At 45.0% G+C, this 26,023-nt stretch overlaps 1 protein-coding gene across 7 annotated transcripts in view; it reads right to left on the bottom strand.

Moving 5' to 3' along the window:
* Nucleotides 1–20,362, bottom strand: part of LOC121591809 (rap guanine nucleotide exchange factor 4) — a 110,918-nt gene extending 90,556 nt beyond the window's left edge. For 2 of the 7 annotated variants that reach the window (XM_041912784.1, XM_041912791.1), the window contains exon 1: nt 20,154–20,362. The gene's annotated coding sequence lies outside the window, so the exon portion shown is untranslated. Of the gene's footprint in view, nt 1–240; nt 344–13,089; nt 13,347–19,983; nt 20,000–20,125 lie in introns of those variants that run through there. The other 5 variants (XM_041912785.1, XM_041912787.1, XM_041912789.1 and 2 more) reach the window with 5 other exon arrangements.
* Nucleotides 20,363–26,023: the final 5,661 nt, after the last annotated feature.

Below are 26,023 nucleotides of genomic sequence, written 5' to 3'. Positions count from 1 at the left end.
ATCACAATTTTCCACGTACCCGCACGCCACATATTACCCGAAAACACCACCATGGCGAGGTTTTGTTTGTGATACGCGTGTTTGCATACTTCCGGGCGGTGGCAGTGCCTACAGCCTTCAGCTAAACATTCAAACAGTCGTTCGTTCCCATTTTTTTCCACCAACACGTGGCATGCATTGGATCGTGGTTGCAATGGTTTTCAATGTTATTAAATTTCTTTTAATGTTTGTTTTCCTCACCGACGGCCCAACCGACCCATAACCTATTACAAGCTGTGTATTGAATCGAGCTAAGCGGGGGCTGAAAAAAGAGAACCGCTCGTAATTTCAACCCTCGTCCTTCCTGCAACGAAACGAAAGAGAAAAGTTTGATTAGTAAATTTCGTTTCAATTCCGGTTACGCTTGTGTGGCGTTTGTACTTTTACTTTTTTTTTTTTTTTGAGGAGGTACTTTTTTATTTATTCCAAGCAGACAGCAACTTTTTGCTGAGCCGTCCTCTGTGGTTTAGATGAACAAACTCTCGGTCGCCTTACCGTACACGGAAAACAGCTTCCTCCCACACACACACACGCACACACACTGAGCGTTCAGTATTGACAGGCATTAGGGGCACCCGGCACTAAATGAAAGTCTCAAAATATATGCACGAACCGTACTGTGGCGTGATGATTATTACAAACGGTATTGCTTGCCCTTTTTTTTTGCTCCATTGCCGAGCAGCAACACCCATCCAGCAACATCGAGAAGGATGTCCTTTGGCTTGGCCTTTTGCCAAACATTTCGTCTTCATTTGCATTCGGAGTTGAAATTATTTTTCGACTATCCGGATAGAAGTTGGATGAATTAATTAAGCAACTTTTACACATGCTTGGCGGCGTCTCCCGGAGGAAGAAGCTGAAGCTTATCATGTGCTCCATCTCTTTCAGTGTACGCAGAAAGTCTTTGAAAGGGGATTAGAATGAGCGTCGCAATAAATATTATAAACATGTTTGACGCTGGTGGTTCGTTTTAATCAAACGAATTAAATCCTGTACAAAAACAGCCAAAGCTCATTCTACAAATTGAGTTTTTGATTTTACATAGATTTGAAGGCAGATTTTGCAATGCAGATGTGCAGGAAGAAACAACGAAAAGGCTCATTTTGTGCTCTAAAATGGTGAAAAGTATACAGAAAATTGCATACTTTTAGGCTGCTTTAATCATCTGAGCCTTAAAGTATGCAATCCATGCCTCTACCCATACATTCCACACTTATTTCAGAATAAATATTAGTGTTATAGATTACGTTTTAAAACCAACATGTTGAAATGCAACCAAATTGATTTTACCAACATGCATTCATACAGTCGACCAGATTGCAATGATTTATTTTCCCTTCAATTACTCACCCCCGCGCCAAACACGGGTTGTTCTGGACGGGTTGTGGTTTTTTGCTGCGCAGTGGTAGGTTTGGAAAATAATTTCCCTTAATGACCACATTGAAAATGATTAATTTGCAGCATCAATTAATTAGCTTCCGGTAGCGCTTAAAGCTGTTTTCCGGTCATAAAAGTTCGATGCAATCAAATGTAAGTTTGGAATACCTGTTGTTGGTGTTCGATTTCAGCTTTTGATAGTGATAGCAAAAAGTTCATGGCGATCAGTGTGGTTTTACAAAGGGGGGTAGATTCTGTAGATAAAATTGGCTTGGGAATGATTAATCAATACGACATGTGCACGGTTGCAGTGAATACCAACAATAATTAATTCCATTATTTTACGATGTGTTCAGCAATTATTTTCGATAAATATTTATGCACAATAATAATTCAGTACGGTTTAATCACAACATAACCTAAAGCATTTATACCAACTAGCTTTGATTCCGGAATCAATTACAATTCTGTTGCCGGATTTCATTTGGTTTGCATTAGTAGCAACCGTTTTACAATAAACCCTCCCAAAATCCAACCAAAATCTCCCTCGCTCAGATTGACTCGCCACCAACCGCCCCAAATAACAAGTAAATCAATTTACCCTGCGTGGGGTAAATTCATTCCACCAATAAGCAGTAGCTCAACCAGTTGCGCTTATCCTCCTTCCTCCTGCTGGGATAATTGAATAGCAATTTTCCACTCCACCGCAATGGCTCTGCTCTTTGGTGCCACCCCCAAATGCTCGTCGGAACATCGAAGGGGTTGAAAAGTTTCGAAAGCTTTCACAGGGCAACCCGCACGTGGGATGCCCACAGCGTTTGACGCTTGATGTAACACATTCGCAAAACATCGAACAATTCATTTGCGTTTTGTTGAACAGGACCGGGGCAGATCAGCCCTGCTAGGGTAGGTGCAAATGTCTTTGAGGTTTGATTTATTTGGTCACTGAAAGCCTCAATGACCATCATCAATTTGTCCGACGTATCAAAGGGCAAAGCCTTCCGGCTACGGGATGATTGATTTGTTTTAAGGACCACGCAGTACACCACGCACAGCCCATCCGCCCACACGCTGGTCAGCTAATGTTGCGTGCTGCGTCTATTTACAGCGTTTAGTGTGGCGTGCCCAATGTTTGCCGGTGCTAAAATGTGTGTGTTTGTGTGGCTGTTTGTCGCACATTGGTGAGGTTAGGTGCGTTTAATAATAGCAACGAATAGAAAGAGGGAGCGCAGTAGGCACATTCGCTTGGTGAAAGGAAAGCGATCGAATAATGGTTGATACTATGGTCATGGCAAATGTGTAAGCACATTAATCATAACCTGCACAAATCGTGCGTCAAATATTGACCGATTGTGCCTCAACTAAATCGTGCTCCAATTCGAATCGCTTTTACGCTGACAGGACGAGCAATCCATAAATTGCTCCGTGACAAAAGGGGTCCCAAGAGCTCATCATCCTTGTGTTGCGAAATGCAAATAAAATTCCGATTTGTTGTTCTTCATACACATTTTGCTACACAACCACCAATAAACTCGAAAGTGTCCTCTTTCCTAAAGTTAAAGCCTATCCTTAGCTTCAAAATTGGCAGGTATCATCCTCCAATCAAACGATTACAGTGCCGCTGACCTTTTATCCTCGATCTAGAGCAGGGAAGAAGGGTTCAACATTTTCCCAAACACTTTGCCCCCTAAAATTGCTGATACGCTGTCAAACGACAAGCCAGTTTTCTCTCGAGAGCGAGAGACTAAGCAAGGATGAGTGTGAGAGCAAACTGCTTCATATTTCCCGCGGAGCTGATGGCCAAAATATTAATTATCCTTTATGACACAACGCTGTGCGGAAGCGCCTCACAGGAAGCTGTCACGATGCTGTTGCCAGAGCAAGTCATTTTGAAGCATATCTTCAGCCCGTTGCCGTTGCGCTCGGCTGGCGATGCATTAGAGCGTCGCGTGATGGTGCTTAATGATTTATGGTTTCCAGATAAGTTGCTAACTTCTGGGCCGATGAGACTCTGCGATAAGAGCGACGGGAAAAGGAAGGAAAAGACAATGTGGCATTCCTGGAAGAGAAGGGATGAAAATTGACACTCCACACCGCGCGGTACGGAGCTCGATCTCGGAGGATAAAGGATGATGAGGGTGGGATTTCTTTAGTTAGCCTTGTCACAGTTCAATCATTTCACCCTGTCATCTACAGCGAAGATTTATTCCTGCAGAAAGTGAGCTGTGTCAGCACAGAGGTTCAAGTAGTTCAAGAAGTCTCAGATCATTAGATTGCTCAATTTGATAGAATGCAATGCGATACGTTCGGGAAAACCGTGATGATTCAGCGAAATGGTCGTTGAGATCGAACTTGGTCTTTTGAAGAGCTTTTGTTTCGTTTAAAACACATGAATTGTTAAGCAGATTGCATTCATTTAGGCGAAGTTCGCATCAAATGGATTCATACTTCATTCACAAGGAAATAATGAAGAATAATCAAGTACTATAAACAGAGACAAATTAACTATGAAGACAGCAAAGTTCAAATGAACCTTTTTGAGCGAATTCTTCAATCTCTGTAAAAAATCGGGCTTTACGTTTAAACCTTTACGTTCCAGCAGCAAAACAAAAAGCGTCAGAAAACCAGAATAAAGAGGTTAAAATCTGCGACCTTATGATACTTCATCTTCAATGCAGACACACATGCACGAATGACGGTCAGACGAGTACGTTAAGAACTTTATTTTCCACTGGATGGTCAACCGTAACGATTTGCGGACGAAAGGCAGCCGGCGAGCCATCTCTCGCATGCATACTTCATCGCACCGAGCGTGGCGCTTCTCTGTAACCCCGACGCAAGCATGCACGGTCTTCGCTTGGACTCGCTAGCTAAGCAGATAAAGCAGCATGTGAAAAATGTTCCAACCCTCGGGGCCGTCGGCTGTCCCGACAGCCGCGGCAAAATACTTATAATGCTCTTAAAGCTCCGATGAATTTCGTATGCACGCCGGGACGTTCTAACCTGTCTACCTGTGTGAACTCTCTCCAAAAAGAGAGAAAGTATGACTCGATGTCTACGTAGAGCATTCCATAAAAAAATGTAAGGTGAAAGGACAAGACCTGTGTGAGACCTCAACAGCGGCGAGGGAAAACTCTGTCCCTGTCCTCTCATTTGTAACGAAGCGTAACGCAGTGAGGAGCTTAGCTTAGCTAGTGTTCCCCGGGTCAGTGGAAAAATGAAGTGTCAAGTGAAATTTATGCAAACACAAAATTAGTATTCTACCAATCTCATCCACCGGACCCAAAACCCGGTGGTTTGACCGGATGGAAATATTACTTTGAGATTTAAAATCATCACCTCCACAGTTTTTCGATACGCGTCACTGACCGCACAGGGATCACACCACAAGGGAAGGTTCAATGGAAGCATTGAAGACTTTTGTCCATCATCAGCGTGTACCTTGTCGTGGCAGTTTTCGTTAATGCACGCGATCCGCAGGAATGTAAAACCCGGCGTCCAACTCGACTCGTTCGACTCAATCTTACTTAAAACCCTCGGGCACATCAGAGACCGCTCTCCGCGTGATCCATTGCCTAATTGAAATTGAATAAATAATGGGAAAACTCCCACACCCTAGGGCTGGGGTGCCCGTTCTCGGACAGGGGTGTGCTGGGTGCTCCATTATGATTTCCATTTTAAACTCGATCTCCTGATTTCCGTGCAAACTTCTACCGCGCTACCTGCCCGTGCAAACCTGCACCACAAAGCCAAAGTTATATCCGGTGGATGTCCGGAGAGGAAGCTTTTTCCGAAAGCCCTGGCGACGACTGTGGCGCCTGGCACTCCGCGACTGATCAAGCTGATTCTTGGGGCTGTGGCTTGAGGAGTTAAGTTTCCAGGAATTTTCAAGAACGCTCGCTAACTCCACGGTCGTACATCTTCCGATCAGGGACAGCCGAAGGATGTGCCTGGTTCGCGCACACAATGGAAGTTTCTTTGCGGAAGTGTGAAAATTGTCTGGGAAGTGGGGCACGGACCTAGAAGTTCCCAGAGGTCCCAAGGTGGTCCAGGTTGCTCCGATGCTTAAACTTCGCGATCTTTGAATCATCATGACCACACCCGGGAACAAGGGGGTGAAGGAGCACCAGGACGCAAAAGTTAAACAAGTGAACACGGTTTTACGGTTAATTCACCGCTGTGGCACGTAAGAAAACGCACCAACCCAGCTGGGAGGCAATACAATGCAGCCCCACCTGCTGCTGCTGCTGCCTCCAGACACGCGTTTTGCGGGGCGGACAAATTGAAGGAAGGATGTGGTAACGCGCAGCGTTCTTCATTCTCGCCCGAAAGCAAGCAAGCGCGCAAACGGAAAGCCATAAATAATAAAGAAAATTTAATAAACTACGTGAATATCTACCCTTCGCTCAGGATTTGCCCCGCAAGGCTGCTGCACAACGAAATACAAGCACACGCAGACAAGCGGATACACACACGTACACACGCCGGGGGCTCGGTCTTTTTGCCTGGAGGAGTTTACGCAAACTTTCTTCCCTCGCTTGTTGGACTTGAGGAACGCACCTTCGCTGTAAGGCACCGGCAACATGCCATGCACACGTACCCCCAGCTCAGCCGCGGTTGGTGTTGTTGTAGTCGAAGCCTCGAAGAAGCAGGTGGAAAACTCCCATCCAAGCAGGCTGCCACACAACACCACTGTCACCCGGATCGATACGCGCGTTCAGCAAGCCGCGAAAGCTGCTGAAAGCAAACGAAAACCACGTGCGCGACCTTTGCCAACTCCAAACCACCGCCGCCACTGTGTGTGTGTGTTGAGCGTCATATTACCGCATTTAGGTAGTAAGGATGTAGCAGAAAATGGACTGATCCTACTTTCGGGTAGGTGGCGGGGAGGGAGGGGAGTTGGAAAGCTTTTAAGCTAAGCGTAAAACCGTATACGATGTACGGCGATGTTGTCAGCTGTTGCTGACGCTGATGGTGCTGCTGTTGTTGCTGCTGAGCTTAAATATTTATTGACGATGCGTTTGGCATCGTTGGGAGGAAAACTTTTGCTTGTGTGACGGTACGAAGCGAGCTTGTTTCACTACAATTTCGCAATATTCACAACATTCAGTACAACTTAACATTTAACAAAGCAAATTCGTACCAGAAATCCATTTTCAATCGAGAAAATATTGCAAACTTGTTCGACTCAGCATGCCAAGTGATTTCCCTTCCTCCCAAAAGCTCTCGCCTGCATTCGGCGGTGAGTAAACACGGTAAACAAGCGTTTGGTGAGTGGAAAATTGTTGCAATTCGTCCCCCATTTTCCCGTCGTCCCCATTGACATCGCCATCGCGCTTGTTTACGAGCTGTATCTCGTGCCTTTCACGCCATTGATACTGACGCTGATTAATCAACTGGTGTGCCCTCGGGGGTGCCCAAATTAAAAGGAAACACAGCAGTGGAAAAACAATTCCGAATGCTGCCATTCGTTTGCCAACGCGCCTCCTGCACCCTTGTCGACGATGCCCCTGGATGCTGCAGCTTTCTTACCGCAAAACGTGTAACAGCAAACGGAGCGTATTTGCTCAGTGCTGGCGGTTGGGTTTAGGATTGCTGCTTGCTTTCTGCCCTTTTTCGCAACACACCCCGAGGAAAGGCCGCACGGCAACGGCAACAACAACCAAACAAAGCACACAACCTTTAACCGAATGGACATTTCGTTGAGAAGGGAGCAACGCTGCTGTTGCTCCTGCGAACCGTTCGCGTTTGGGGCATTTTCTTTAGGGATATTTCTTCACCAGCGCAACTAATTCAATTAGCTGCTCCGCAGCATAATCAAACGAAAACGGATCATTACTACACACGCATGGCGGTGGGAATGAGCTTTGGGATTACTGAACCATCTTTATCTATCATTTAATGGCCATTCTGGTTCGGAGAAGAGACGCTTTATAAGCTATTATGGGGGAAAAAAGGGAACCTAATTAACGATATCGCTTCACAATAATCCCATTTCCACAGTTTTGAAACGCGGATTGCATACCTTTGGGCGCGTATTTTCCATGAAGGATGAAGGTAAGGTCATTTTCACCACAAACCGCCTCTATTTATGCAATTTGCAATTCAAAATTGGCATAATTTGTTTCACAACAATATTATGGCAATTCCAAACTTCACACTTGAGCTTTAAAATGCTCAGAAATAAACAAAACGCCACCATTCAGGAAACAGCTATCAATGTGCAAAATACACGCTCGCGTAAAGAGTTGCTAAAAGCTATTTCTGTAAAACGCAAAATTCCCAAACTCATACAGCCATTGATTTATATTGCTGGTATCCTCTGCTGAGCACAAAACTGCAGCATTGAATAATCGAACACATGGGAAAGATTCATGCCAGTACCGGTTTGTGGAGGAGTAGTGCACCGTCAACCAACTGAGGAGACCAGCCCCGGCCATAAATCTTGCATCAAAAATAGCTTTACACACGCACACACTGCCGTATTGGAAAGTTGTGTTTTGTTTAGCATTCACAAAAAAAAATAATAATTTCTGCTGTGGGCGATGACGAGTAACGGGATGGGAATGGCACTTTACGCTTAAAAACCAAGCACCAAACTTGATACTTCTTTTTTTGCGGGCTGTTCTTTTTATTTGCATAAATTAATCTTCACGGCCGCTTTGAATATTTAAGTGGTGGCGCCTAACACACAACGGCAGACTGAGGTGCGGGCGCATCTTAATCGTCTGACGTTGATCGGTTTTGAAGACGGCGGCTTGTATGCTAAATATTAGGCCATGATATATTCGCCAAACACGCATCATGCGCGTCTATTTTTTATCATTCGTTCTGTTTCTTCTTGTTCAATAAAAAAAAATACAAACTCTTTAACCAAGCTCCAAGCATACGGCACAGGGAAGAACGTGTCTACTGTCGAGTTGAATATTTCATTCGCATAGGCTGAGCAAGAGGCGGCTCTCCTGACCACAAGCTGATGCGTCTGCTTTTGAGCTTGACATGAGTATACCGCGGAAGAGCAAACGAATGAATTTTGAATTCAAGATTGTCTTCAAGACACAACATTTGCTTTGAAGAACCTTCTCTGATGTATGGTTAGAAAGAAGCTAACATCAAAAATCGGGTTTTGAGAATTCACGCTGTATTTTAGAATGATATGCAAAAATAAAACACGTCTCTCGTTTCATGTTACATGCGATACACAAACATGGCACGAAACGTCCATTAAAATGTCACTGCCACTCACCAGCCCGGATGAAAACTGGCGATGATTCAATCTCATTATACTACAACCATCCGACGTCTGGGTGGGATGGCCAATGAGTTAACGAAACCGACGGTACGTCACATCGATCGCTTGCTTAATTAAACATCCTCCCACCGGTCACCGCCGATCTTCATGCAGCTTTATGAAAAAGGAACTCGTCTGCAACTCCCTGCGCTCCACGGTCTGCTGCGTTCCAGCTGACGGAGTATGAAGTCTTGCTGGATTTTATTAGACCATAACGATATGGCCCACGAAAGGATCCAAACAGCATGATGTTGCGGTTCGCCACCACAGCAGTGTGTTGTCCTTCCAGCAACGAAGAGGAAGGACCCAGCAGTGCCCGCGACTCATCAATCCGATAACTGTTTCATTTCCTGACCCGTTGCTGTACCGCTGTTCGCTCTCAAATCAAGACCGTAGATTAAACGATCTCCTTCGGGAAATGGAGGGATGGTTTTTGGGAGGGCTGGTTTCGTTCCAATGTCATTTCATCGCTTGAAGAGATTAATTAATGATGCTGTGATTACACGTCGACGTCGGGGGTGCTGACTGGGGGTTGGTTTTTGGGGGGAGAAATACCGAGTCCCATTCTCACAGGCCGGTTTCGCGTGAGCTAATGTCAAATAATTATTTCCGCTTACGCGTAAGACGAGGGCCATATGTGCTCGAGTTTGGTATGAAATTACTAATTAGAACACGATAGCAATTAATTGTGGAGATAAAATTAAGAGCCAGCGCTCGACAAGCGTTTTAATAGTTGTTGACGGAAGTTTGATTTGGGAAAAGACAGCTGGGATCAAGCTTTAAGATTTGATTCGGGAGATAGATTAGCCCCAGGGAAGCAATGAAGCTTTATCTTTCGCCCATCTTATCTTTACGTTAATAAGGGTCAATAAAAATTCAGATAAAAACTCTATAGAATATAAAAATCGTAGCCTCAAGCTGAGAACATAAAGTTTAATGACGCTAATTTTAAAGCAAACTCTCTCTGTTGCCCGCAAATTGCATACTTTTAGGCAAATTTTGTTCTAATAGCCCACGGTGTATGCAACTTCCAACACAAAGCGCCTAAAGTTATGCACCCTTTGTGACATAATTACCTTCATTAGAAGCAATAAACAACAAAAAAATGCTCTGTGAAGAGGAAACTATTCCTTTCTCATGCAAATAAACATGTCTCCCTAAAAAAAAATACATCGTGCACCCTCTCTGCGTCTTTTCAAAATATGCATGTCGGTTAAAATCGCTACAAAGTGGCAAAAGTACATTATTACCGCGAACATGCCAGCCACCACATGTGCATAATGCAAACGAGCCAGCTTCAAAAATATGTTTCCCTCACGTACCATTAGACACATACACACACAACCACAGCGACTACTTTCATGTTTATGCTATGCCGCACGGTTACAACGTTCTAGTGGCACACCATCGCATGCATGCATACCCAGGACCCGCGTTAGTGTCACCTGCAGTCATTGCGACCTACATATGCTGCACATTGCATTGGCCGTCGGTTCGCGCTGGTTTCGAGGCTTTTCATGCACGTTCACGGATGGCCCAAGCCCGCGATACGATGTAACGATCTTTATGGCCGAGCCGGTCGTACCGAAAGCGAACGAGGCTATTTCAACGTCCCGTTCCTTTGCGATTCGGGCGGGCGGCAGTATCTAATGAAGCCTATGAGGCATAACTTCCGGATGAAATAGGCGGTCGTTGCTGCTGATTGAAGCGCTCCCGTCGGTGGTTGCAGGTGTACCCAGTCGACGTGGAAAGCGGGCAATACATCTCGTAGCTTTACAGTGTTGGTGGAACTTTCCGTTGTTGAAAATCTTTCATAAATTAGTAAAAAAACGATAGTTTTTTCGAAAACTATTCAATTGGTTCATCAAAACCTTCGAGAAGCATTGAATTACTCTATATTTTGAGGATTTTTTTTAGGAATTTCTCCTATTAAATTTCACACTCATCACACTGCTAAACGAATTCGACATTGGGTGGGACCATGAAACTTGCAGAAAAGTATCAAATAAACCTTGATGAACCTTGCCCATCCAATCCTGCTGCGGGGTATCCTGCGGGCCACTACTCTCCCATGCTGGTCACAAACAGGACCCGCCCCAGGACCCAAGCCGTAATGAATCGCTTCCCGGAACCATATCCGGGCTGTGGTTCGCAAAACGATGGCTATTTTCGGGATGCGCTGCAAGAATGTCACCATATGGGGGCGGTTAGTTCCCCCCAGGGTTAACGTTCGCCCGTGTCCGGTGTCTGCTTTCCTTTTCGTACGATGCACCTTCACCGTCACCTAAAAATGTCCTGCCAAAGCGAGTCGACGAATGGGAGAGAAAACTTGTTTGTCTTCCATCGGGGAAAAGTTGAAATTGGGTTAGGCCCGTCCATAAATAAAGTCCATCAAAAGCCGCTGCGGGACGATGGCGGTGTGCCGAAAATGGTTAAAGTCTTTTAGTTGGAGAGGGAGTGTGAGGGAAAAAATCGAGCTCACTTCTTCTGCCCGGAACACGTAAGATGTGGCGTGTGCTTCGGGGACTACCTGTTTGCGCTATCATATCCTATTAGGCACTCGAAGCCTTTTACGGTCTTATACGATCGATATGTTAAAGGTCAACGTACAAGATGTTTGCCGTTTTGAAAACGGCACGGACGTCTTGTTTTGCTATTTAGATGATCGCTTTGAAGCAAGCAAGTGCAGTAAGCGATATTATGCAGACCTTAGGCAAGCGTTCTGCAATGATGCAAGTTGCATCGAAAGCAATATAAATTTATACATTTTTTATCTTCCCTACCTACTATGCAGAATCTACCTCGGGCTGCCCAGAACATCGTAAACACCATCAACCACTGCTTTCGGCCCCTTCCCACGTTCCATTAGTATCCCGTTTTCGTAATCAACCACCTGCGGTTACTTCATTTCTACAAACCACCAGGTGCCTCCATTCGGGGTTGACGGTTTCAAAATTTATAACTTTATATCCCGGCAAAGGTACACCGGCTGGCGCAGTATCGTTTGCATGTTAAACTGTCAAAAAACCGAACCCAAACAAACGATAGCCCTCCCCACATCCACACACTCTGGACCGTCCGGGAAGGGGCAGCATGGTGAGACCCATTAAACGTATGCTTACATGCTTGCGTATGCTTGGGCCCTATTCATCCCTGGCATTGCCGGGTCTGGGTCCGGCAGGGTGGAAAGAAATTTAAAATTTATAGTCCGTCCCTGGATCAACATTTCCGGCAATACACATTGAGCTTGAGCAAAGGGGGGAGAGGCCCGAAGCTTCCGGAAAGCTGGCAGGATATAAAGTGGAACTTTTTTCATCATCTTCGCTGCATGTGACATGGAGAATTGTTTTTGAGTAAGGATACACACACAGTTTGCCACACAGAGGCCAGTGGGCAGGATGTTTGACTCGTTTTGCTATTTAAGCAATGGAATGTAGAAGTGTTTTTTTCGGAGAATTGTTTTGCACACCGGTGTGTGTTGCTAGTAAAGCAGAAGCTTAGATTCATTTAAATAACCACTAAAAGCTTTCGTTTCTTTTCATTTCAATTCATTTTTGAAATCACATTTCCTTTACCTTTTAATCCTACTTTAATTATGTGTGGCACTTTCCCTCGAGCTAGATTGGAATACTTTCCATTTTCCAAATCCTAATTGTCACCAAAAGCGCCACCAATGGCTTCTACTAACAATCAGTAAAGGTCTCAATTACCTGACGAAATGGAGGAAAAAAGAAACAACACGGAAGCAATAAAGACCGCACAACCCTTTTCTCGATCGAATTGTCCCATCCGGCAAGGGGATCCCACGTGTGCGCGTGCACATCCTTCCAACTCAGCACAAAAGCTTCTTGATCCTGCCATCCTACCCCGTGTCTGATGTTTGTCCCTTCCTTGCAGTATTAAGAGTGAATAAGAATGGTCCCATTGCGAAGCTCATTTTCAGCCCGGCCAAATAAAAATGTACACATTCGGGGACGACCCTTCGATTTCGGCGGGGGGGGCATCCACTCTAATGAACCCAAGAGTTCTACACACGCTGCTGCTGGTTCATAGTTTTGATGTTGCACAAATCGAAAATAAGAAGAAGAAAAAACGACTACCCAACTCTTATCAAACAGGGAATTCACAGGGCCAAAAGCGAACGAATGAATGGAAGGAACCGGGCAAGGTAAAGCCATTTACATTTGTTCGTTTTCAATTTCATCGTAATCCTGAATAAATTTGACTTCGTTTCGGCTTTGATTCGGTCCTGGCAAACGGGCGATATTACGCATCACACACACATATATACACACACACACAGAGGAGCGTTTGGAGATGAAAAGCTTTGAATCCGGACGAAAATAAAAACGTATAAAGTACGCTGGCTTCCGTCTGCTTACCTCATTTTGAGTGGTTCGTTTGCTCGTTTCGGTTTTCGGTGACGCCTTTTTTCTCCTATTTTCGCCTCACACCTGGAGGTCTTTACACCGGAAGAGTTCTATTTTGGTCTCATTATTCGTTTTCGCTTTCAAAGCATGAACACCTTTGCTTTGGCCTTGTTCAATCGGGTTTGATGTTTCAGGTTCGAATCATGTACGTATTAAAGTCTTCAATTTTGTTTGTAAGATCACTGGGAAGATCTGTGCAACATTTTCGCCTAAAATTATGCAATCGGTATAGCAAACGATGAGTTTTAAATCCATTTGACATACATTTAAGGTTGAAATTGCCTCTCATTTTACAATTCTACAATCTCAATCATTTATTCTCACTCTGATCCACCTAAAAGCGTCTAGTCGCACATTAAAAGCATGCATGCCATCGATTCGACAACTATTCCATGAATGTCCCGAGTCGATATGTCTTCATCACCGTATCCTTTCCTTTCACATCCAATCTAGACGTTTTGGCCACGTTTTCCGACTCCATGCTCAACTCAATTTACCCTCAAAATGCCATAATTTGGCCACAAACCAACTCCCTCCCCCTAGGATGGTGTCAATGGTGAGCATCTGGGCCCTTTGCCACACAGACCACTAAGGGAAAAAAAACATGGAACAGTTTGCAAAATGCTTCACACCCCAACCAAACACCCTCCAAACCGTTCACTTCCGGCCAAAATTTCGAACGTCATCATGATGCCGTCGGAATTCCTTCCCGGGCGCCCATCCCGCACGACTGGTGTGGAATTTCATCCCTTCATTCTCTTTCCGCTCTTATCCAAAAAGACCAAGAATCATCATGTCCTTTTGGAAATGGTGCGAGCAAGTGAAGATGAGTTCTTGGAAGGCGGACGACGCAAACTCGGGTGGCCAAAAGAATGCGGCCCCTAATAGCGGCACTAAGCTGGCCCTACCGGCACTATCAAAGAAGACGGCGGCTCAAAAGACGCGGTGGCGTTGATGAAGCCCGGCAGAGGTAAAGCCCAGCATTTGAGCCAATCTCAAGGGGTAACGCTAATTCAATTTTGCTCCGGGACTTTTGGAGGCTTTTCCACTAAAAGGTGGGTTTTTTTTGCAAAGGTATAAAGCAGAGAACGGTATTGTTGAGCCAAACAGCTAAATTATAGAAATTGTGTGATAGAAAAACGGCTTGTGTGTTAAGAGAAAGGAAACATTACAATGTTCCCGCTTCAATTCTAGGTTGAGCGAGTAACTCTCCCACGTGTAAAGCTTCATAGGCTTCAGCTTTTATTCACAAAAATGGTACTCTGCATTGAACTGTGAAGCTGCGATTGCTCACTTCACTCGATTACCCGGCTGTCAGCTATCGTCAGCTATGCTCAATGCCACGATCGATCACAGCCCGAGCGCCGAGTTGAGATTCGTTGATTGAATTTGCTCGCATTAAGCGCATCATGTCAGCTTGGGCGCGCGTTCACGTTTGACAGTTCGAGCGCAATGGGCAATGACAGTTTTTGTGCAAATCTGGCAGAACAAACTCAACCAAGGGGTAGTACAACTGCACTCCATCACTGGCGTTATGCCACACGGGGGCGGCAATCGATATCATTCCGGGAACAAAAAGCAACAGGCAAAAAACCCCTTTTGAGTCCGAAAACGGATACTGAATGAAAGAAATGGCACAAAACCTTTCTCCCATTTGTGCTTTATTTCGTTCCACTTTTATTTTTATCTCTCCTGACACCCTGGGCCGCCAGTACGCGCCAGTGAATTAATTGTACAGTGGAAAAATCATCCATTCTACAGACTAATGCCATGATACGATCGACGGGCTCGTCCGAGGCTTTGCCCACCACTTTTTTCTTTGTCTCTCACATTCGTGCACCTTTTGAAGCAGGTTTGAAAGAGCAGGCGAAAACGGACGGACTGAGAGTGTTGGAAAAGTAGTAGAGCAGCGAGTTGTAAATGGGAGCAGCGCAACCATTTTGCATAGCATTCCCGCGTTTAGGCAAGCGGCGATACGAGCACTGTGCGCTATGCTGATAATGCCAGTGCAAGGCAAAGTGGATGGAAATGGATTCGCCCAAGGGGAAAACAGTTCTGGCTTTTTTGCAGCTTTTTGTTTTGTTCGTGTTGGTGGCCATGGTGCTGAAGACTCTTGATTACGGAATGCAACAGGTAAGAAGCCATTTTTCCGACAAAGAGAAGGGGGCTGGTGAATTTTTTATTCACCACGTCAGATCAATTAAGGACGCATACAGGACGTATAATTTTGTAGTAGGAGTAGTATTTGCCATTCATGAGGGTTTAATGGAGCATGAATATGGATGTGAAAATGTCAATCAATAACAATGGCATTTGCAACAATGTTTAGATTCACTGATGGACTGCAGTTTTCCAGTCATAACATGGTCGTTTTTAGACGCTTTAGAAATATTTGTTCCTAGGATTGCGTGTTTTTGAATTATCAGCCTTAAAATATGCAATCCGCGAGACAATTCCTCGGTAATAAGTATTTTTTTTTTTGTGGATAATAAATCATTCCGCCGAGTTGTCTGGCGATTTATTAATAAAACAGCGCTCCTTTCTTTTAATCACATCAATCTATTGCCTATTTAAACAATTGACCAACCTTAATCCCCTTACTTTCCTTTGCTTTTCTCCTTTTGACCTTCATCGCCACGCTTCAGTGCACGCTCTTTTGTAACATTTTACGATCATATTTCATTAGGCTCTGGCCCGGATCAGGCGGGAAAATGAATTATCCGCAACATCATTTTCGCCCCCATCGTTCATCCGTTAGCGAGCCATCAAAAGGGGCATTTGGCGTCGTCGATAGTGAACAGAATCGGAGCAAAAACTTCACCACCAAAGCACTTCATTAAAAGAAAAAAAGCCAGACTCCTGGCCAGCTTTCCCGGAATGGTCTGTCTCCTGGAAAACAAAAAAATCACACCCTCAACCCGACACCCTCTTTCAGCTGACAGGGTAGCGCGCTTCGGACGGCTTTTGGACGCAAAAATTTAATTAAAGCGAAAGCAATTAAAGCTAAACGAGTTAATGAAACGGGTGATGGTCGCCATTGAACTTCGAGCTGGCTGGCTGGCTGGCGTGAAGCGTGATTTTCTCGTGCCAGAGTGCGTGGAGCACTATGCAAACTTGACTCCTTTCCCGTTTCCCGGTCGTAATCTCACGCCCGTGCCTAAATCGCACCAAACTCATCCCTCCAAGCAAGAGGATGATAAAAAGGGGTCAATGAAGAAAAAATGACCGGCGAGAATCACTTCAAAATCAATCTTCCACGGTAAATATCGTGCGCCAGCACTTTCCGGATGGATTTTTCACCCACCAAGTGGTGTTTGCATCCTTTTTTTATTAGCTTTGCCGAACGTTTTGCACAGACTGTACCTAACCTTCCAGTGCTGGACCGCGTCGAAAAAGTGGTTTTTCGTAACAGTTGGTGAATATTTCTTGAACCACATACACGTTCGCGCACGGCGAGACGGCTACGCAATGCAACCTACGGCCATCGGCGCTTGGGGGGTTTGACCGAGACACTACACATCGAGAACGGGAAGTTGGACGCATTTTACCCCATATCTCAGCCGCGCGCCGAGAGAGCCACAACAACAACGCGTGGGGAGAGTTTTGTTTGCAAAGCAGGTTTTTTCAGGCTGTTTTATGCGAAGGCGGGTCACCAGCTCGCGAATGGAACCCGCTCGACTGCTTACACCCCCGCGCTCAGCACACACACACACACACACACACACACACACGCACGCAGTGGAATCGAAGGCAACATACGGCGGCAAGCATCTCATAAACCGAAGCATTCGATGTTTGTGTGTACGCGGTGGTTGTGCGCGTGCCGTGCCGTGGCGCGTTAATCCAACGCGGATGACCTTAATGACATCATAACCGCACCGCGACACCGCGACACACTGTCAACAAAACGGTGAGCGCAGCTTCTTCCCTCACCGGCTTGGGTCTCTATCTGGCCGATTCTGGCGTTTCCGAGTGTAGCGAAACACAGCCGAAGCCGTTTGATTGGATTCTTTATGATAATGACCTGCCGGGGGTTGGCTCGACGGACAAGCAGCAAAAGCGAATATTTAAAGATTTTGCCATCAGAGAGGTGTAGAAATGGTAGTTAGATCAATATTTAGTCTCCCAATATTTTAGCGTGGTCAAGTGGTTTGTGGGAATTATTGTTCTCCCTAACCACTTTACTTCCTTGCATTTTGGTGTGCGTGTGTTTTATAGCCACTTTAATTCAAATTTAATATTATTTTCAACGCCAAATTCAACTTAAAAAAAACGATCACAAACAGACCAGTTGTGGTGTCGAAATAATTAACATTGTGTAAAACGTTTATTGCAATTGTACCGCCAGTTCTTGATTCAGATTAATGAGTCCAAATTATTCATCACGAGCAAGCACTGCCCTGCGAAAATGAAACTCTTTCCTCTTTCGTTAAACCTTCTCTAGAGAGAGATAGGAATGAAAAAGGGAAAAACGACAAACAACAAACAAAAGGAAAAGGAGCTTTTCCATCTTAGAATGGTAGATGGTGGGCCAAACAAACAAAAAAAAAGGTAAGCTGTAATGATTAGATATTCACCGGGAGTGCGGACAAGCCTTGAAGCAAAGGAACCGTGGCAGATGGTGAATAAATTATGGACACGATGGAAGGAAAAAGAAACAGGTGAGTGAAAAACTCGGCAAGCAGCAGCGTAGGGTTCTAGCGAAAAAGTCTGCCCAAAAAATGAAATGATGTTCTAATCATTCTTTATATTCATAAACATTTTTGGAGCTAAAACCTGACGTTTTTATGGAGGTGTTTAACTACTTCATCTTTTTTTTTTTGATACATTTATCACTTTCACTCTATTGTTGCAATCAAATCAACAGATTTACCTTTCTTCTTATCTGATTTATTAATCGAACAAGAACCTTTGGTTCAAAATACCATAGGCAACCCCAAGTATCCCAAGCGAAAGCTTCTTCCTTTTCCCCGCTTTGACCGCTGCTCATTTATCATCATAAAGCAAAAAGGCCAATGGCGATGGGCAAATCAAACAGGGGAAATAAAGGAACCTTTTCTTAGCCTTCCTGTTTTTCTGCATTGGTTGACTCACCCAAACAGGCGTGTGACGTCGTGTGGCTTCGCTCGAGATGCTGGTTCTCGAGGCTTTAAATAATCTCTTGCCAAATACGAGTCAATCTCATCAATATTAAACGTCGCCCAAGCTCTCTCACGCACACAGCCACAGCCAGCCAGTCACAGTCCTTCGTGGAAGTCAGTGCACATTAAGCTCATCCGCATACTAACAGAAGCATCTTTAGGGAGGCACAGAAGGACCGAAGTTCCTTTGCCACGGACAAATTTCTACTTTCTTGATCCGAAAATTAAGATGCTGTGCCACAACTTCTTATCGCTCTTAATCTTGCAAAAATGCAACCCAAATCCCCGTGTCGTGTGTCGTCGCCGGATGCAAACCGCTCGTACAGGGTGGGCACTGTTGCACCGGAACGCATTAAAGCGTGGTACACGGTATGTGGTTGAAACAGGTTCACCTACTCACTCAGCTCTGGTGACTTGTATTGCTGGCGTGTTGTTCGCAGCATGAAGCCGGAGCGTACAGAACACCTAGAAGAACCTTGGCATTAACTTCCGACCGTAGCCGACGGTCAGACAAATCGATTCGATCACAAAACAGACACGAGACGCTTTTTTCTTGGTTTAAACCCAACTGGTGGTGCATTTTATATCACCTACCATATCTTTTATGCTGCTTTAAGCAAAGTATGCAAAAAATGGCTCCACAAGAGCAGGGAACCCTTTTAACACACACACACACGCTAGAACACGTAGACGCAAACGGAAACGCTATTAAATTGGAATGATGGTCGCCCACAAATGACGATAAAAAGGCGATACTTCCCCACTGGAGCTTTACTACATTATTCACCGCTAAACCAGGGGGACGGTAATTGATATGGATGGGAATCTAGCTGAATCTGATGCTGCTCGGGCCGCTCTAATTTAGACACAAACGCACACACACACACACCCACCCAGGGTGAAAGAAACTACTTTTCGTCAAACTTACCCAAAACACAAATGCAGGATCAACAAAAAATGGTTGAAATGCCGCCGAAACGAAGAAGCGATCCCTGCACTGGACAGGTGCGGATGGGGAATGCGGTGGCTCGTTTTCGTTGGCACGTGGCAGACGATGGCACAAAAAGGGACACAACAGGTAAGCAGCAGCGTGTTAATTATGAATCACGCTGTCAACGAACGCTGTGTTGCGAGAAGCAAGCAGTAGGCTTGGGCAATGGTTTATGGGCCGTTTCTTTCGTTGGAGAAGAAAGATTTGTCACCCAAAATGTTTAGCATAAAATTGAGCTGTTTTTTTTATCGGGTTATCAGGAAAACTCACAAATTGATTATTTGTTTCACATTTTTGGTTGATATTTTTGCACACACTTTGTACACTCTTTTTTTTCGGAACCTCAGATAACACTAAACGAACAACAGAGCGTTTGTGTTCAAACACCAACACTGCAAGAACCAATCCTTTCTATTTTCTCCCTTTTACTCTCGGACACTACTTCAAACATTGACACCGATGTTGTGTATGTGTGTGTTTGTGTCCTGCACCCGAAGTCTGAGGCTACGTTTAATAACTTTGATTTACTGCTTCAATTAGATCGAATGTTGTACGCGCACGGATCTGGACGGAAGGTGGGACACGCGGGCGCTCCATCGTTTAACCTTAACCACCACGCAAGGTGACCAAGCGAGAGAGCATTGATGTCGTTAGCGCACACACCCGCACAAACACACACATGCACGCACAACACTGTTTAACCATAAAACTGACCTTTCCTGTTCAAGATGCTGGGGAAGTTTGACCAACCTTCACAATCAAACACAGACACAGGAGCGCACACGCAAAACCCCTACGTAGCCGGAAGTGGTGCTACGGTGCACCCGGAAACGAATTAAAACTTCATTAAAATTACCAAAAGCACGCCAGCTCGACACACTCACCTAGCTGTTAAAAACGTTTGCTACGAATTTCAACACCCACAAGGTACCGCACGGACAGCACCGCAGTTGCTGATCCCGCGCCAGTAACGCACCGTAACGCACCGCAAATGTAACGGGCCAAACCGAAGCAAACGGAGCAGCGCAAAGCTTTCTGGGGCGGCCCGCGTATCGGTCTGCACCGGGCGCGCGTTCAGATTCAACTGAGAGCAAGGTGACGGTGCTGCTAGCTTGCGAGCGTCTGCAGCAGCAGCAGCAGCAGCAGCAGCAACCAGCCGGACCCACCGTCGCCCGGGTTGCAGCAACACGCAGTAGGCGCGGGATTCGTTCGGGTCGCGCGAGCTTCGAAAAGCTCCGCCAGCGAGCGTGAGCGCGCGCACACCCGAAGGCCCCGAAGCAGACGACGTCGTGGTCGTCTTTTTGATAAGGTTTATCCCGATACGTGAAGGACTGGCGAAACCCTGATGCTGCCCGAGTGGTTGCCGCACGATTCCTGGGGCTGCACGGGGCTGCCGTACATTCAACAGGATTGCAAAACAAAGCGTGTCTGGAACGCGCGTTCGCTTTGCTTTTGGGGGCAAACGGGATCTAGTTGGTGCTTAGCGGGAGAGTGAGTGACTTGCGTGCGAGAGAGCGCGGAGTTTACATGTTGGTCTAGAGAGGGAAAGCGATTATAATGCCTAGCAAGGATTGATAACAAAGTAGTGATAACTGAAGGGGAGAAATATATTTTAAAGTTCCTGGGAAAGAAATTTGATACGAAAAAATCGTAAGAAATTGAAGAATATATCATAACTTGCATAAATTTAGGCAGTACATCTCGTCAACTAATCCTGTTTAGTAAATTTGCCTGAAAGTATGCAATCTGTGCAACATAATATTCCCTTTAAAAGACTTAAAAGAATTCGCAAAGCTTTAAACCCAGTTTAATCTGTTCATTTAATGAAGTCCATTACTTCCTACTTCATATAAGAAAAAGTGGCTTAAAATTTTGAATTATATTTCTAATTTGACTTTCGACGGCACCACTGTGCCTGAGGAATCCTTCTGTGTCTACTTCCGGAAGGCACACTCATTACATGACACTCACTCTCCCACCGGTGGCTGAAGTAATGCTGGCACAGTAGCCTCTCCCGAAGAAGAATTCTAGGTCGTGAGCGAACCATCCGGCTCCAGCTACAGGTGAAATCCATCACGAACCAGCTCATTCAACCCGTTTCTGCACGGCGTAGAGTTGGAGTACTCGGTTTCCCTAGCTTTTGGTGTAGCAATCAAAATGGATTTTGAGGTGTATGTGGGGATTCAATTATTGTTTGTAGGTAAAGTACCAATTCGAATCTAATTGGTAATCAAAATGAAGCTTTAAGTAAGGAAACAGCATGTTTTGGGCTTTTACTGAGAATTCCTTTCAAGACACAGTTGTATCCAATACTTGTCTTATGTACACCGTATTCATTGTAACACACCACACCTCACCACTTGTCCACTTTGGTTCTGAGAATTCGCAGTTACCTAGAAACCCATCCTCCATTCTCCATATCTTGTGCTAATCTGCTGGCTTCGCTCTGCAAAACATTCCGTCAGCTGTAAGCAAGGACAAAACAAACGTCATCAACTTGGCGAGTGTCCTACACAACCAAAGATTGACAAGGTGGTGGCAGCAGCCGCATGCCTCCCTCCACCCATTAACACCCAACACTTCAGCGTCAGGTATGCTTGGCTCTTGCCACCACACTCAAACAAAAACAGACAGGCAGCACAGGACAGGGAAGACACCGAGAAACAAAGCACTGTGAGGGATTAATTCTTCATAACAAAAGTTACCTTCATCATCATCCACCAGAGTTCTGCTTTCTTGGCCCCCCCCTCTCGGTGGCCAGCTGTACCGCAGGAAATCATTATGCTTTAAATAAATAATCAACCAAACAATCGAAAGACGTTGCCGAGTGAGGTGTTTTGTCTTCCCGATCCCTATTTCTGACGATAGCGTTCCGGGCGCTTGTTTGGTGAGGAAATAATGTGCTACTAAACGGTGGGAAGTCGTTTCGGAAAACATGGGGCATATTCGAATGGGGAAGTCGACTGCTAGAGCTGATGCTAGAATGGAACCCTCAAAAGCATGATCTAAAACGTTAAAACGGCTTTGGAACAGGAAGTGGAACGTACTGAAGATATATGTGTGTATGTCTGAAGGAAATGTGGATAAAACATTCATACACCTTGACCATGGACGCACACTACAATAGCTCAACATCCTTGAGTCTCCCACGGCACTAAGCTTGCGACACACATTTACATCCACTATAAACACATACACACACCGAGAAAACGGCAACTTTACAACAAAGTAAAACCGTCTCACACCTCGCAAAAGCAACAATGCTTTTAAGCGACGAGCAAGGGCTCGTCAGCCCGATGATGACGTAGCAGCGAGCGTGCGGTGAGAGTCCGTTTTCCCGCAGCAACAAAGAAGCGGGGAAGCGTTAACAACATCCCACAGAGCACAACGTTGGCAGGATTTAAAAGTGCTTTGCTGTCTTTATTGATTTTACTAACACAACACCTGCTGACTGCGGTCTAGGTGGGGAGGGGGGAGGGGGTTTTAGGGGTTTGGTGGTTTGGATTTATCCTTGCCACGGCGTCCAGGAGTGGTATGGAGGCACTCTCATTGTTAATCTGTTACTTCATTTTCACGTTTTCACGTGCCGTCGGTGCTGTTTGGGAGGATAAATTTTCACTTTTGCTCGCGATGGCAATAGGTTCTTATCATTTTGTACAAACGTTCGCATGACCTAGTTTACTGGTGAGTTTGAAGATTATCAAAATGTCACGTTTTTTGAAGGCATGATGACCTAGGCTGACAGTTAGTGGTGAACTGAAGAAGCTGTTCAGTAGCGTTGTTAAAAAAAGAGCATTTTATTGCATACATTTAGGCGTTTGCGCTTACTGATACCTCTTAACCAATCGTGTTGATGAAATAAATCAAGCAATGCGCCTAAATTTATGCAATTCGCGTAACAATTCATTCGTTATTGTAACTTTGCAATATTCTCGGCTTTAGTATACATAAAATATAATGGAAATATTTAAAAAAATCTTGATCGTCTTATCTTGTTATTTCATACATATAAATAAAAAAGGTTGTACATAATAAAATGCCTTCCTTTACTAAAATACACAGAAAAGGACACCTTATTGAGATATTCTGAAGCAATTAAAATTAACTCCATTGAATATTACTGCAAACTTAAATTGCCCCTTTTTTAGCTTCAGCAAAAAAAAAAGAAAGTCCTCTCTCTAGCCACAAAATCTCCAAACATCACATTCTACAGGTTGATGTCGTCTTGTTGGCAGCATCCTCAAATTCTAGGCACATTCATCGAGATGAACTTAAAAAAGTTAAATTACAATCCTCATCCTCTCTGTCCTCTCTGCCCCGATGTGCCTCGTCTGATAAGCTCCGAAGGAAAAAAGAGATTTCCCAACACCAAAAAAACGATGTATCCACTTGATTAGGAATTCAGTGTGCCAGTAGAGCATCAATCAACCGAAACCAGACACAATGAGAGGAGCAAAAGGAGCGTCCCTTTGAGAGAAAAAAGGGACACTTTCATCATTTACCACTAACAATATCAAACCCCCGGTTATTGTTGCCAGCTGTTTTATATCGCTTTATTGCTTTAAGAAAGAAAAGCAAAAGGAGAAAATTGGAAAACTGTAGACGGGTTAACCAAGTTTAGCAGCTCTGTCGTTTGGCAGTTCTTCAAAGCGAACATCAGCGTGTTTTATCCGAACAAACGAACACTTGAACGTCACCGTCACTGAAGTGAATGAAAGAAGATGTTCTTAAACCGTCACCGTTCAGCTCTAAATCTCGTGGCACCCTTCCCTGCCAATCATTATCATTTCACTAGCTGAAAACCACTCCACCAGATAGTTAAACTTTTGAATTTCCGCACGATCCAACCATCCACCGAGAACCATCCTCTCGGAGCTGTTTGCTGTTCGAGGGTGCATCGTCACCGCCCTCGACAAACAAAGGACGTTCGTCGCCCTCAAAAATGCTACCTTCAATATCTCGTCAGCAGCGAACGAAGGCAAACGTTTGCCGGTTTGCTTACCATCTTGATCGTATTAATAATAGTTGTCGCCTGAAGCGCCGCACCAAACGGCATCAAAACTGCTCGGAATGCAGCCACGATTGTCACGCTTGTCAGCAGTTTTGATGCACCGAATACTCCCGAGAGTAGCGGAGTGCGCTGCGACTGACAAGTCATAAAACAACTCCACCACCAAGCCATCTCAGAAGCTGTTTAATAGGAATGCCACGGAATGGAACAACTACCTACCAGCGGAATAGTGGCAGTGCCATTGTGATATCCCTTTGCATGGAGCAACATATTTTTCGTCCAGCATTCCAGCGAGTACAATCGCTTTAAATCTCCTGGCAAATCATGCATCTCCATCTACCCGTCCAAGGAGAACTATCCCGTATCCGCCTGGAAAAAGGGATCGGTCCCTTCCACGGTGGCAAAAGTTTCCTGCAAACTTTCATATTCCATCGTTTTTCATCGCAACTTTTCTGTACAATGGAGGCAGCGGCTTGGGAAGCCTACGACACGGTGGGAGACATGGAAGGAAGCGCGCATTGTTGTTTATGAAACTTATGGAATTTTGATCCCAACTCTTGAGATTTCGTTTGCTTTGCTGAAGTGGTGGAACTATTCTCATTGCGGGCTCGTTTCGCAAGGGTAAAAGGAGGAGAGCCAGAAGTCTGATGCTAGCAGTTCTCATTATTCTTTGCCACAAATTATCTATTATGAAAATAAACAACAATGTTTGCTGTAGAGAGAAAGGGAGAGAGAGTGCAAACTTTATATCAACTCTTCCGTTCGTTGATTTGATAGAAGGGGCTCGATAAAACAGTCAAAAAGTATTTCTATCAAACGAAGCTCCCATCGCTTGTTATCCTGTCCTTTGCTCACTCTCTGTCTCTTCTCCACAAAAGACGACAAGAAGATTGTGATGAGATTTCGCCTAAATTTCATTTAAGAGCCCATTTCCCGTTTGGCCACCTGCAAACCGTCAATGGTACGGGTTATTTTTATCCTCCAAAGTCCTTCCATTCCATCCCACTCTCTGCAAAAGCTTCTAATTCAAAACAAAACTTAAAAGGCATTTTATCTGTTCCAGTAATTGCACAAACCGGACACAAAGCTCTTCCTGTGCTCGCTCTCACAGGCCTGCATCCAATCCAATGGATTATGAAATTATGCATTTAATTCCTGGAACCGACGACGACGACGACGACCCCCGAAAGCATCGCCCAAAGCTCAATCTCATCCTGCCAGCCGTAATCCCCGTAAGGTTTCCTCCCCTCCGCTTTGCGTTGTTTGTTGTAATGCAATTTCTCTTCGTCAGTCTCTGGCTGGCTGCCGCTTCCGAGAGTGGGAATCTGTCAGCTGTGCCGTTGTAAAAACGGGAGCTTTCCCAGAATTGCTTTTACTACCACCTGCCACAGCCACAGACGGAGCCGGAAAAGGGTGGTTTAGGGAAAATGGGAATCTAATGGGTTTTTGGTCTGGTGGGAGAGGGAGGGGTATTCCTGGCCACCCCTTTCAAGGTGGTTTCAAGGTAGCGGTGCGTCTAAGACGTAAATAAAACGTTTCGGTGCTATTTCGTTTCACACCGTCGAGTTGTTGTTTCGAAAACAGAGCTAACGATCGCCTAAAAGTATGCAATTAATAAGCTTCCAATGCTTTACCCAAAGGTTCGCCTAAAAGTATGCAATTGTAGCACAACTTGCGCTGTCGTTGCGCAAATTGCAATCATTACTTATGGTTATCTTAAACTGGAAATTCCACGACCGCTTC

The sequence above is a fragment of the Anopheles merus genome, chromosome 2L, assembly GCF_017562075.2.
Source record: "Anopheles merus strain MAF chromosome 2L, AmerM5.1, whole genome shotgun sequence".
Classification (NCBI taxonomy): Eukaryota; Metazoa; Arthropoda; class Insecta; order Diptera; family Culicidae; genus Anopheles; species Anopheles merus.
This window is presented reverse-complemented; position numbering and strand designations above follow the sequence as displayed.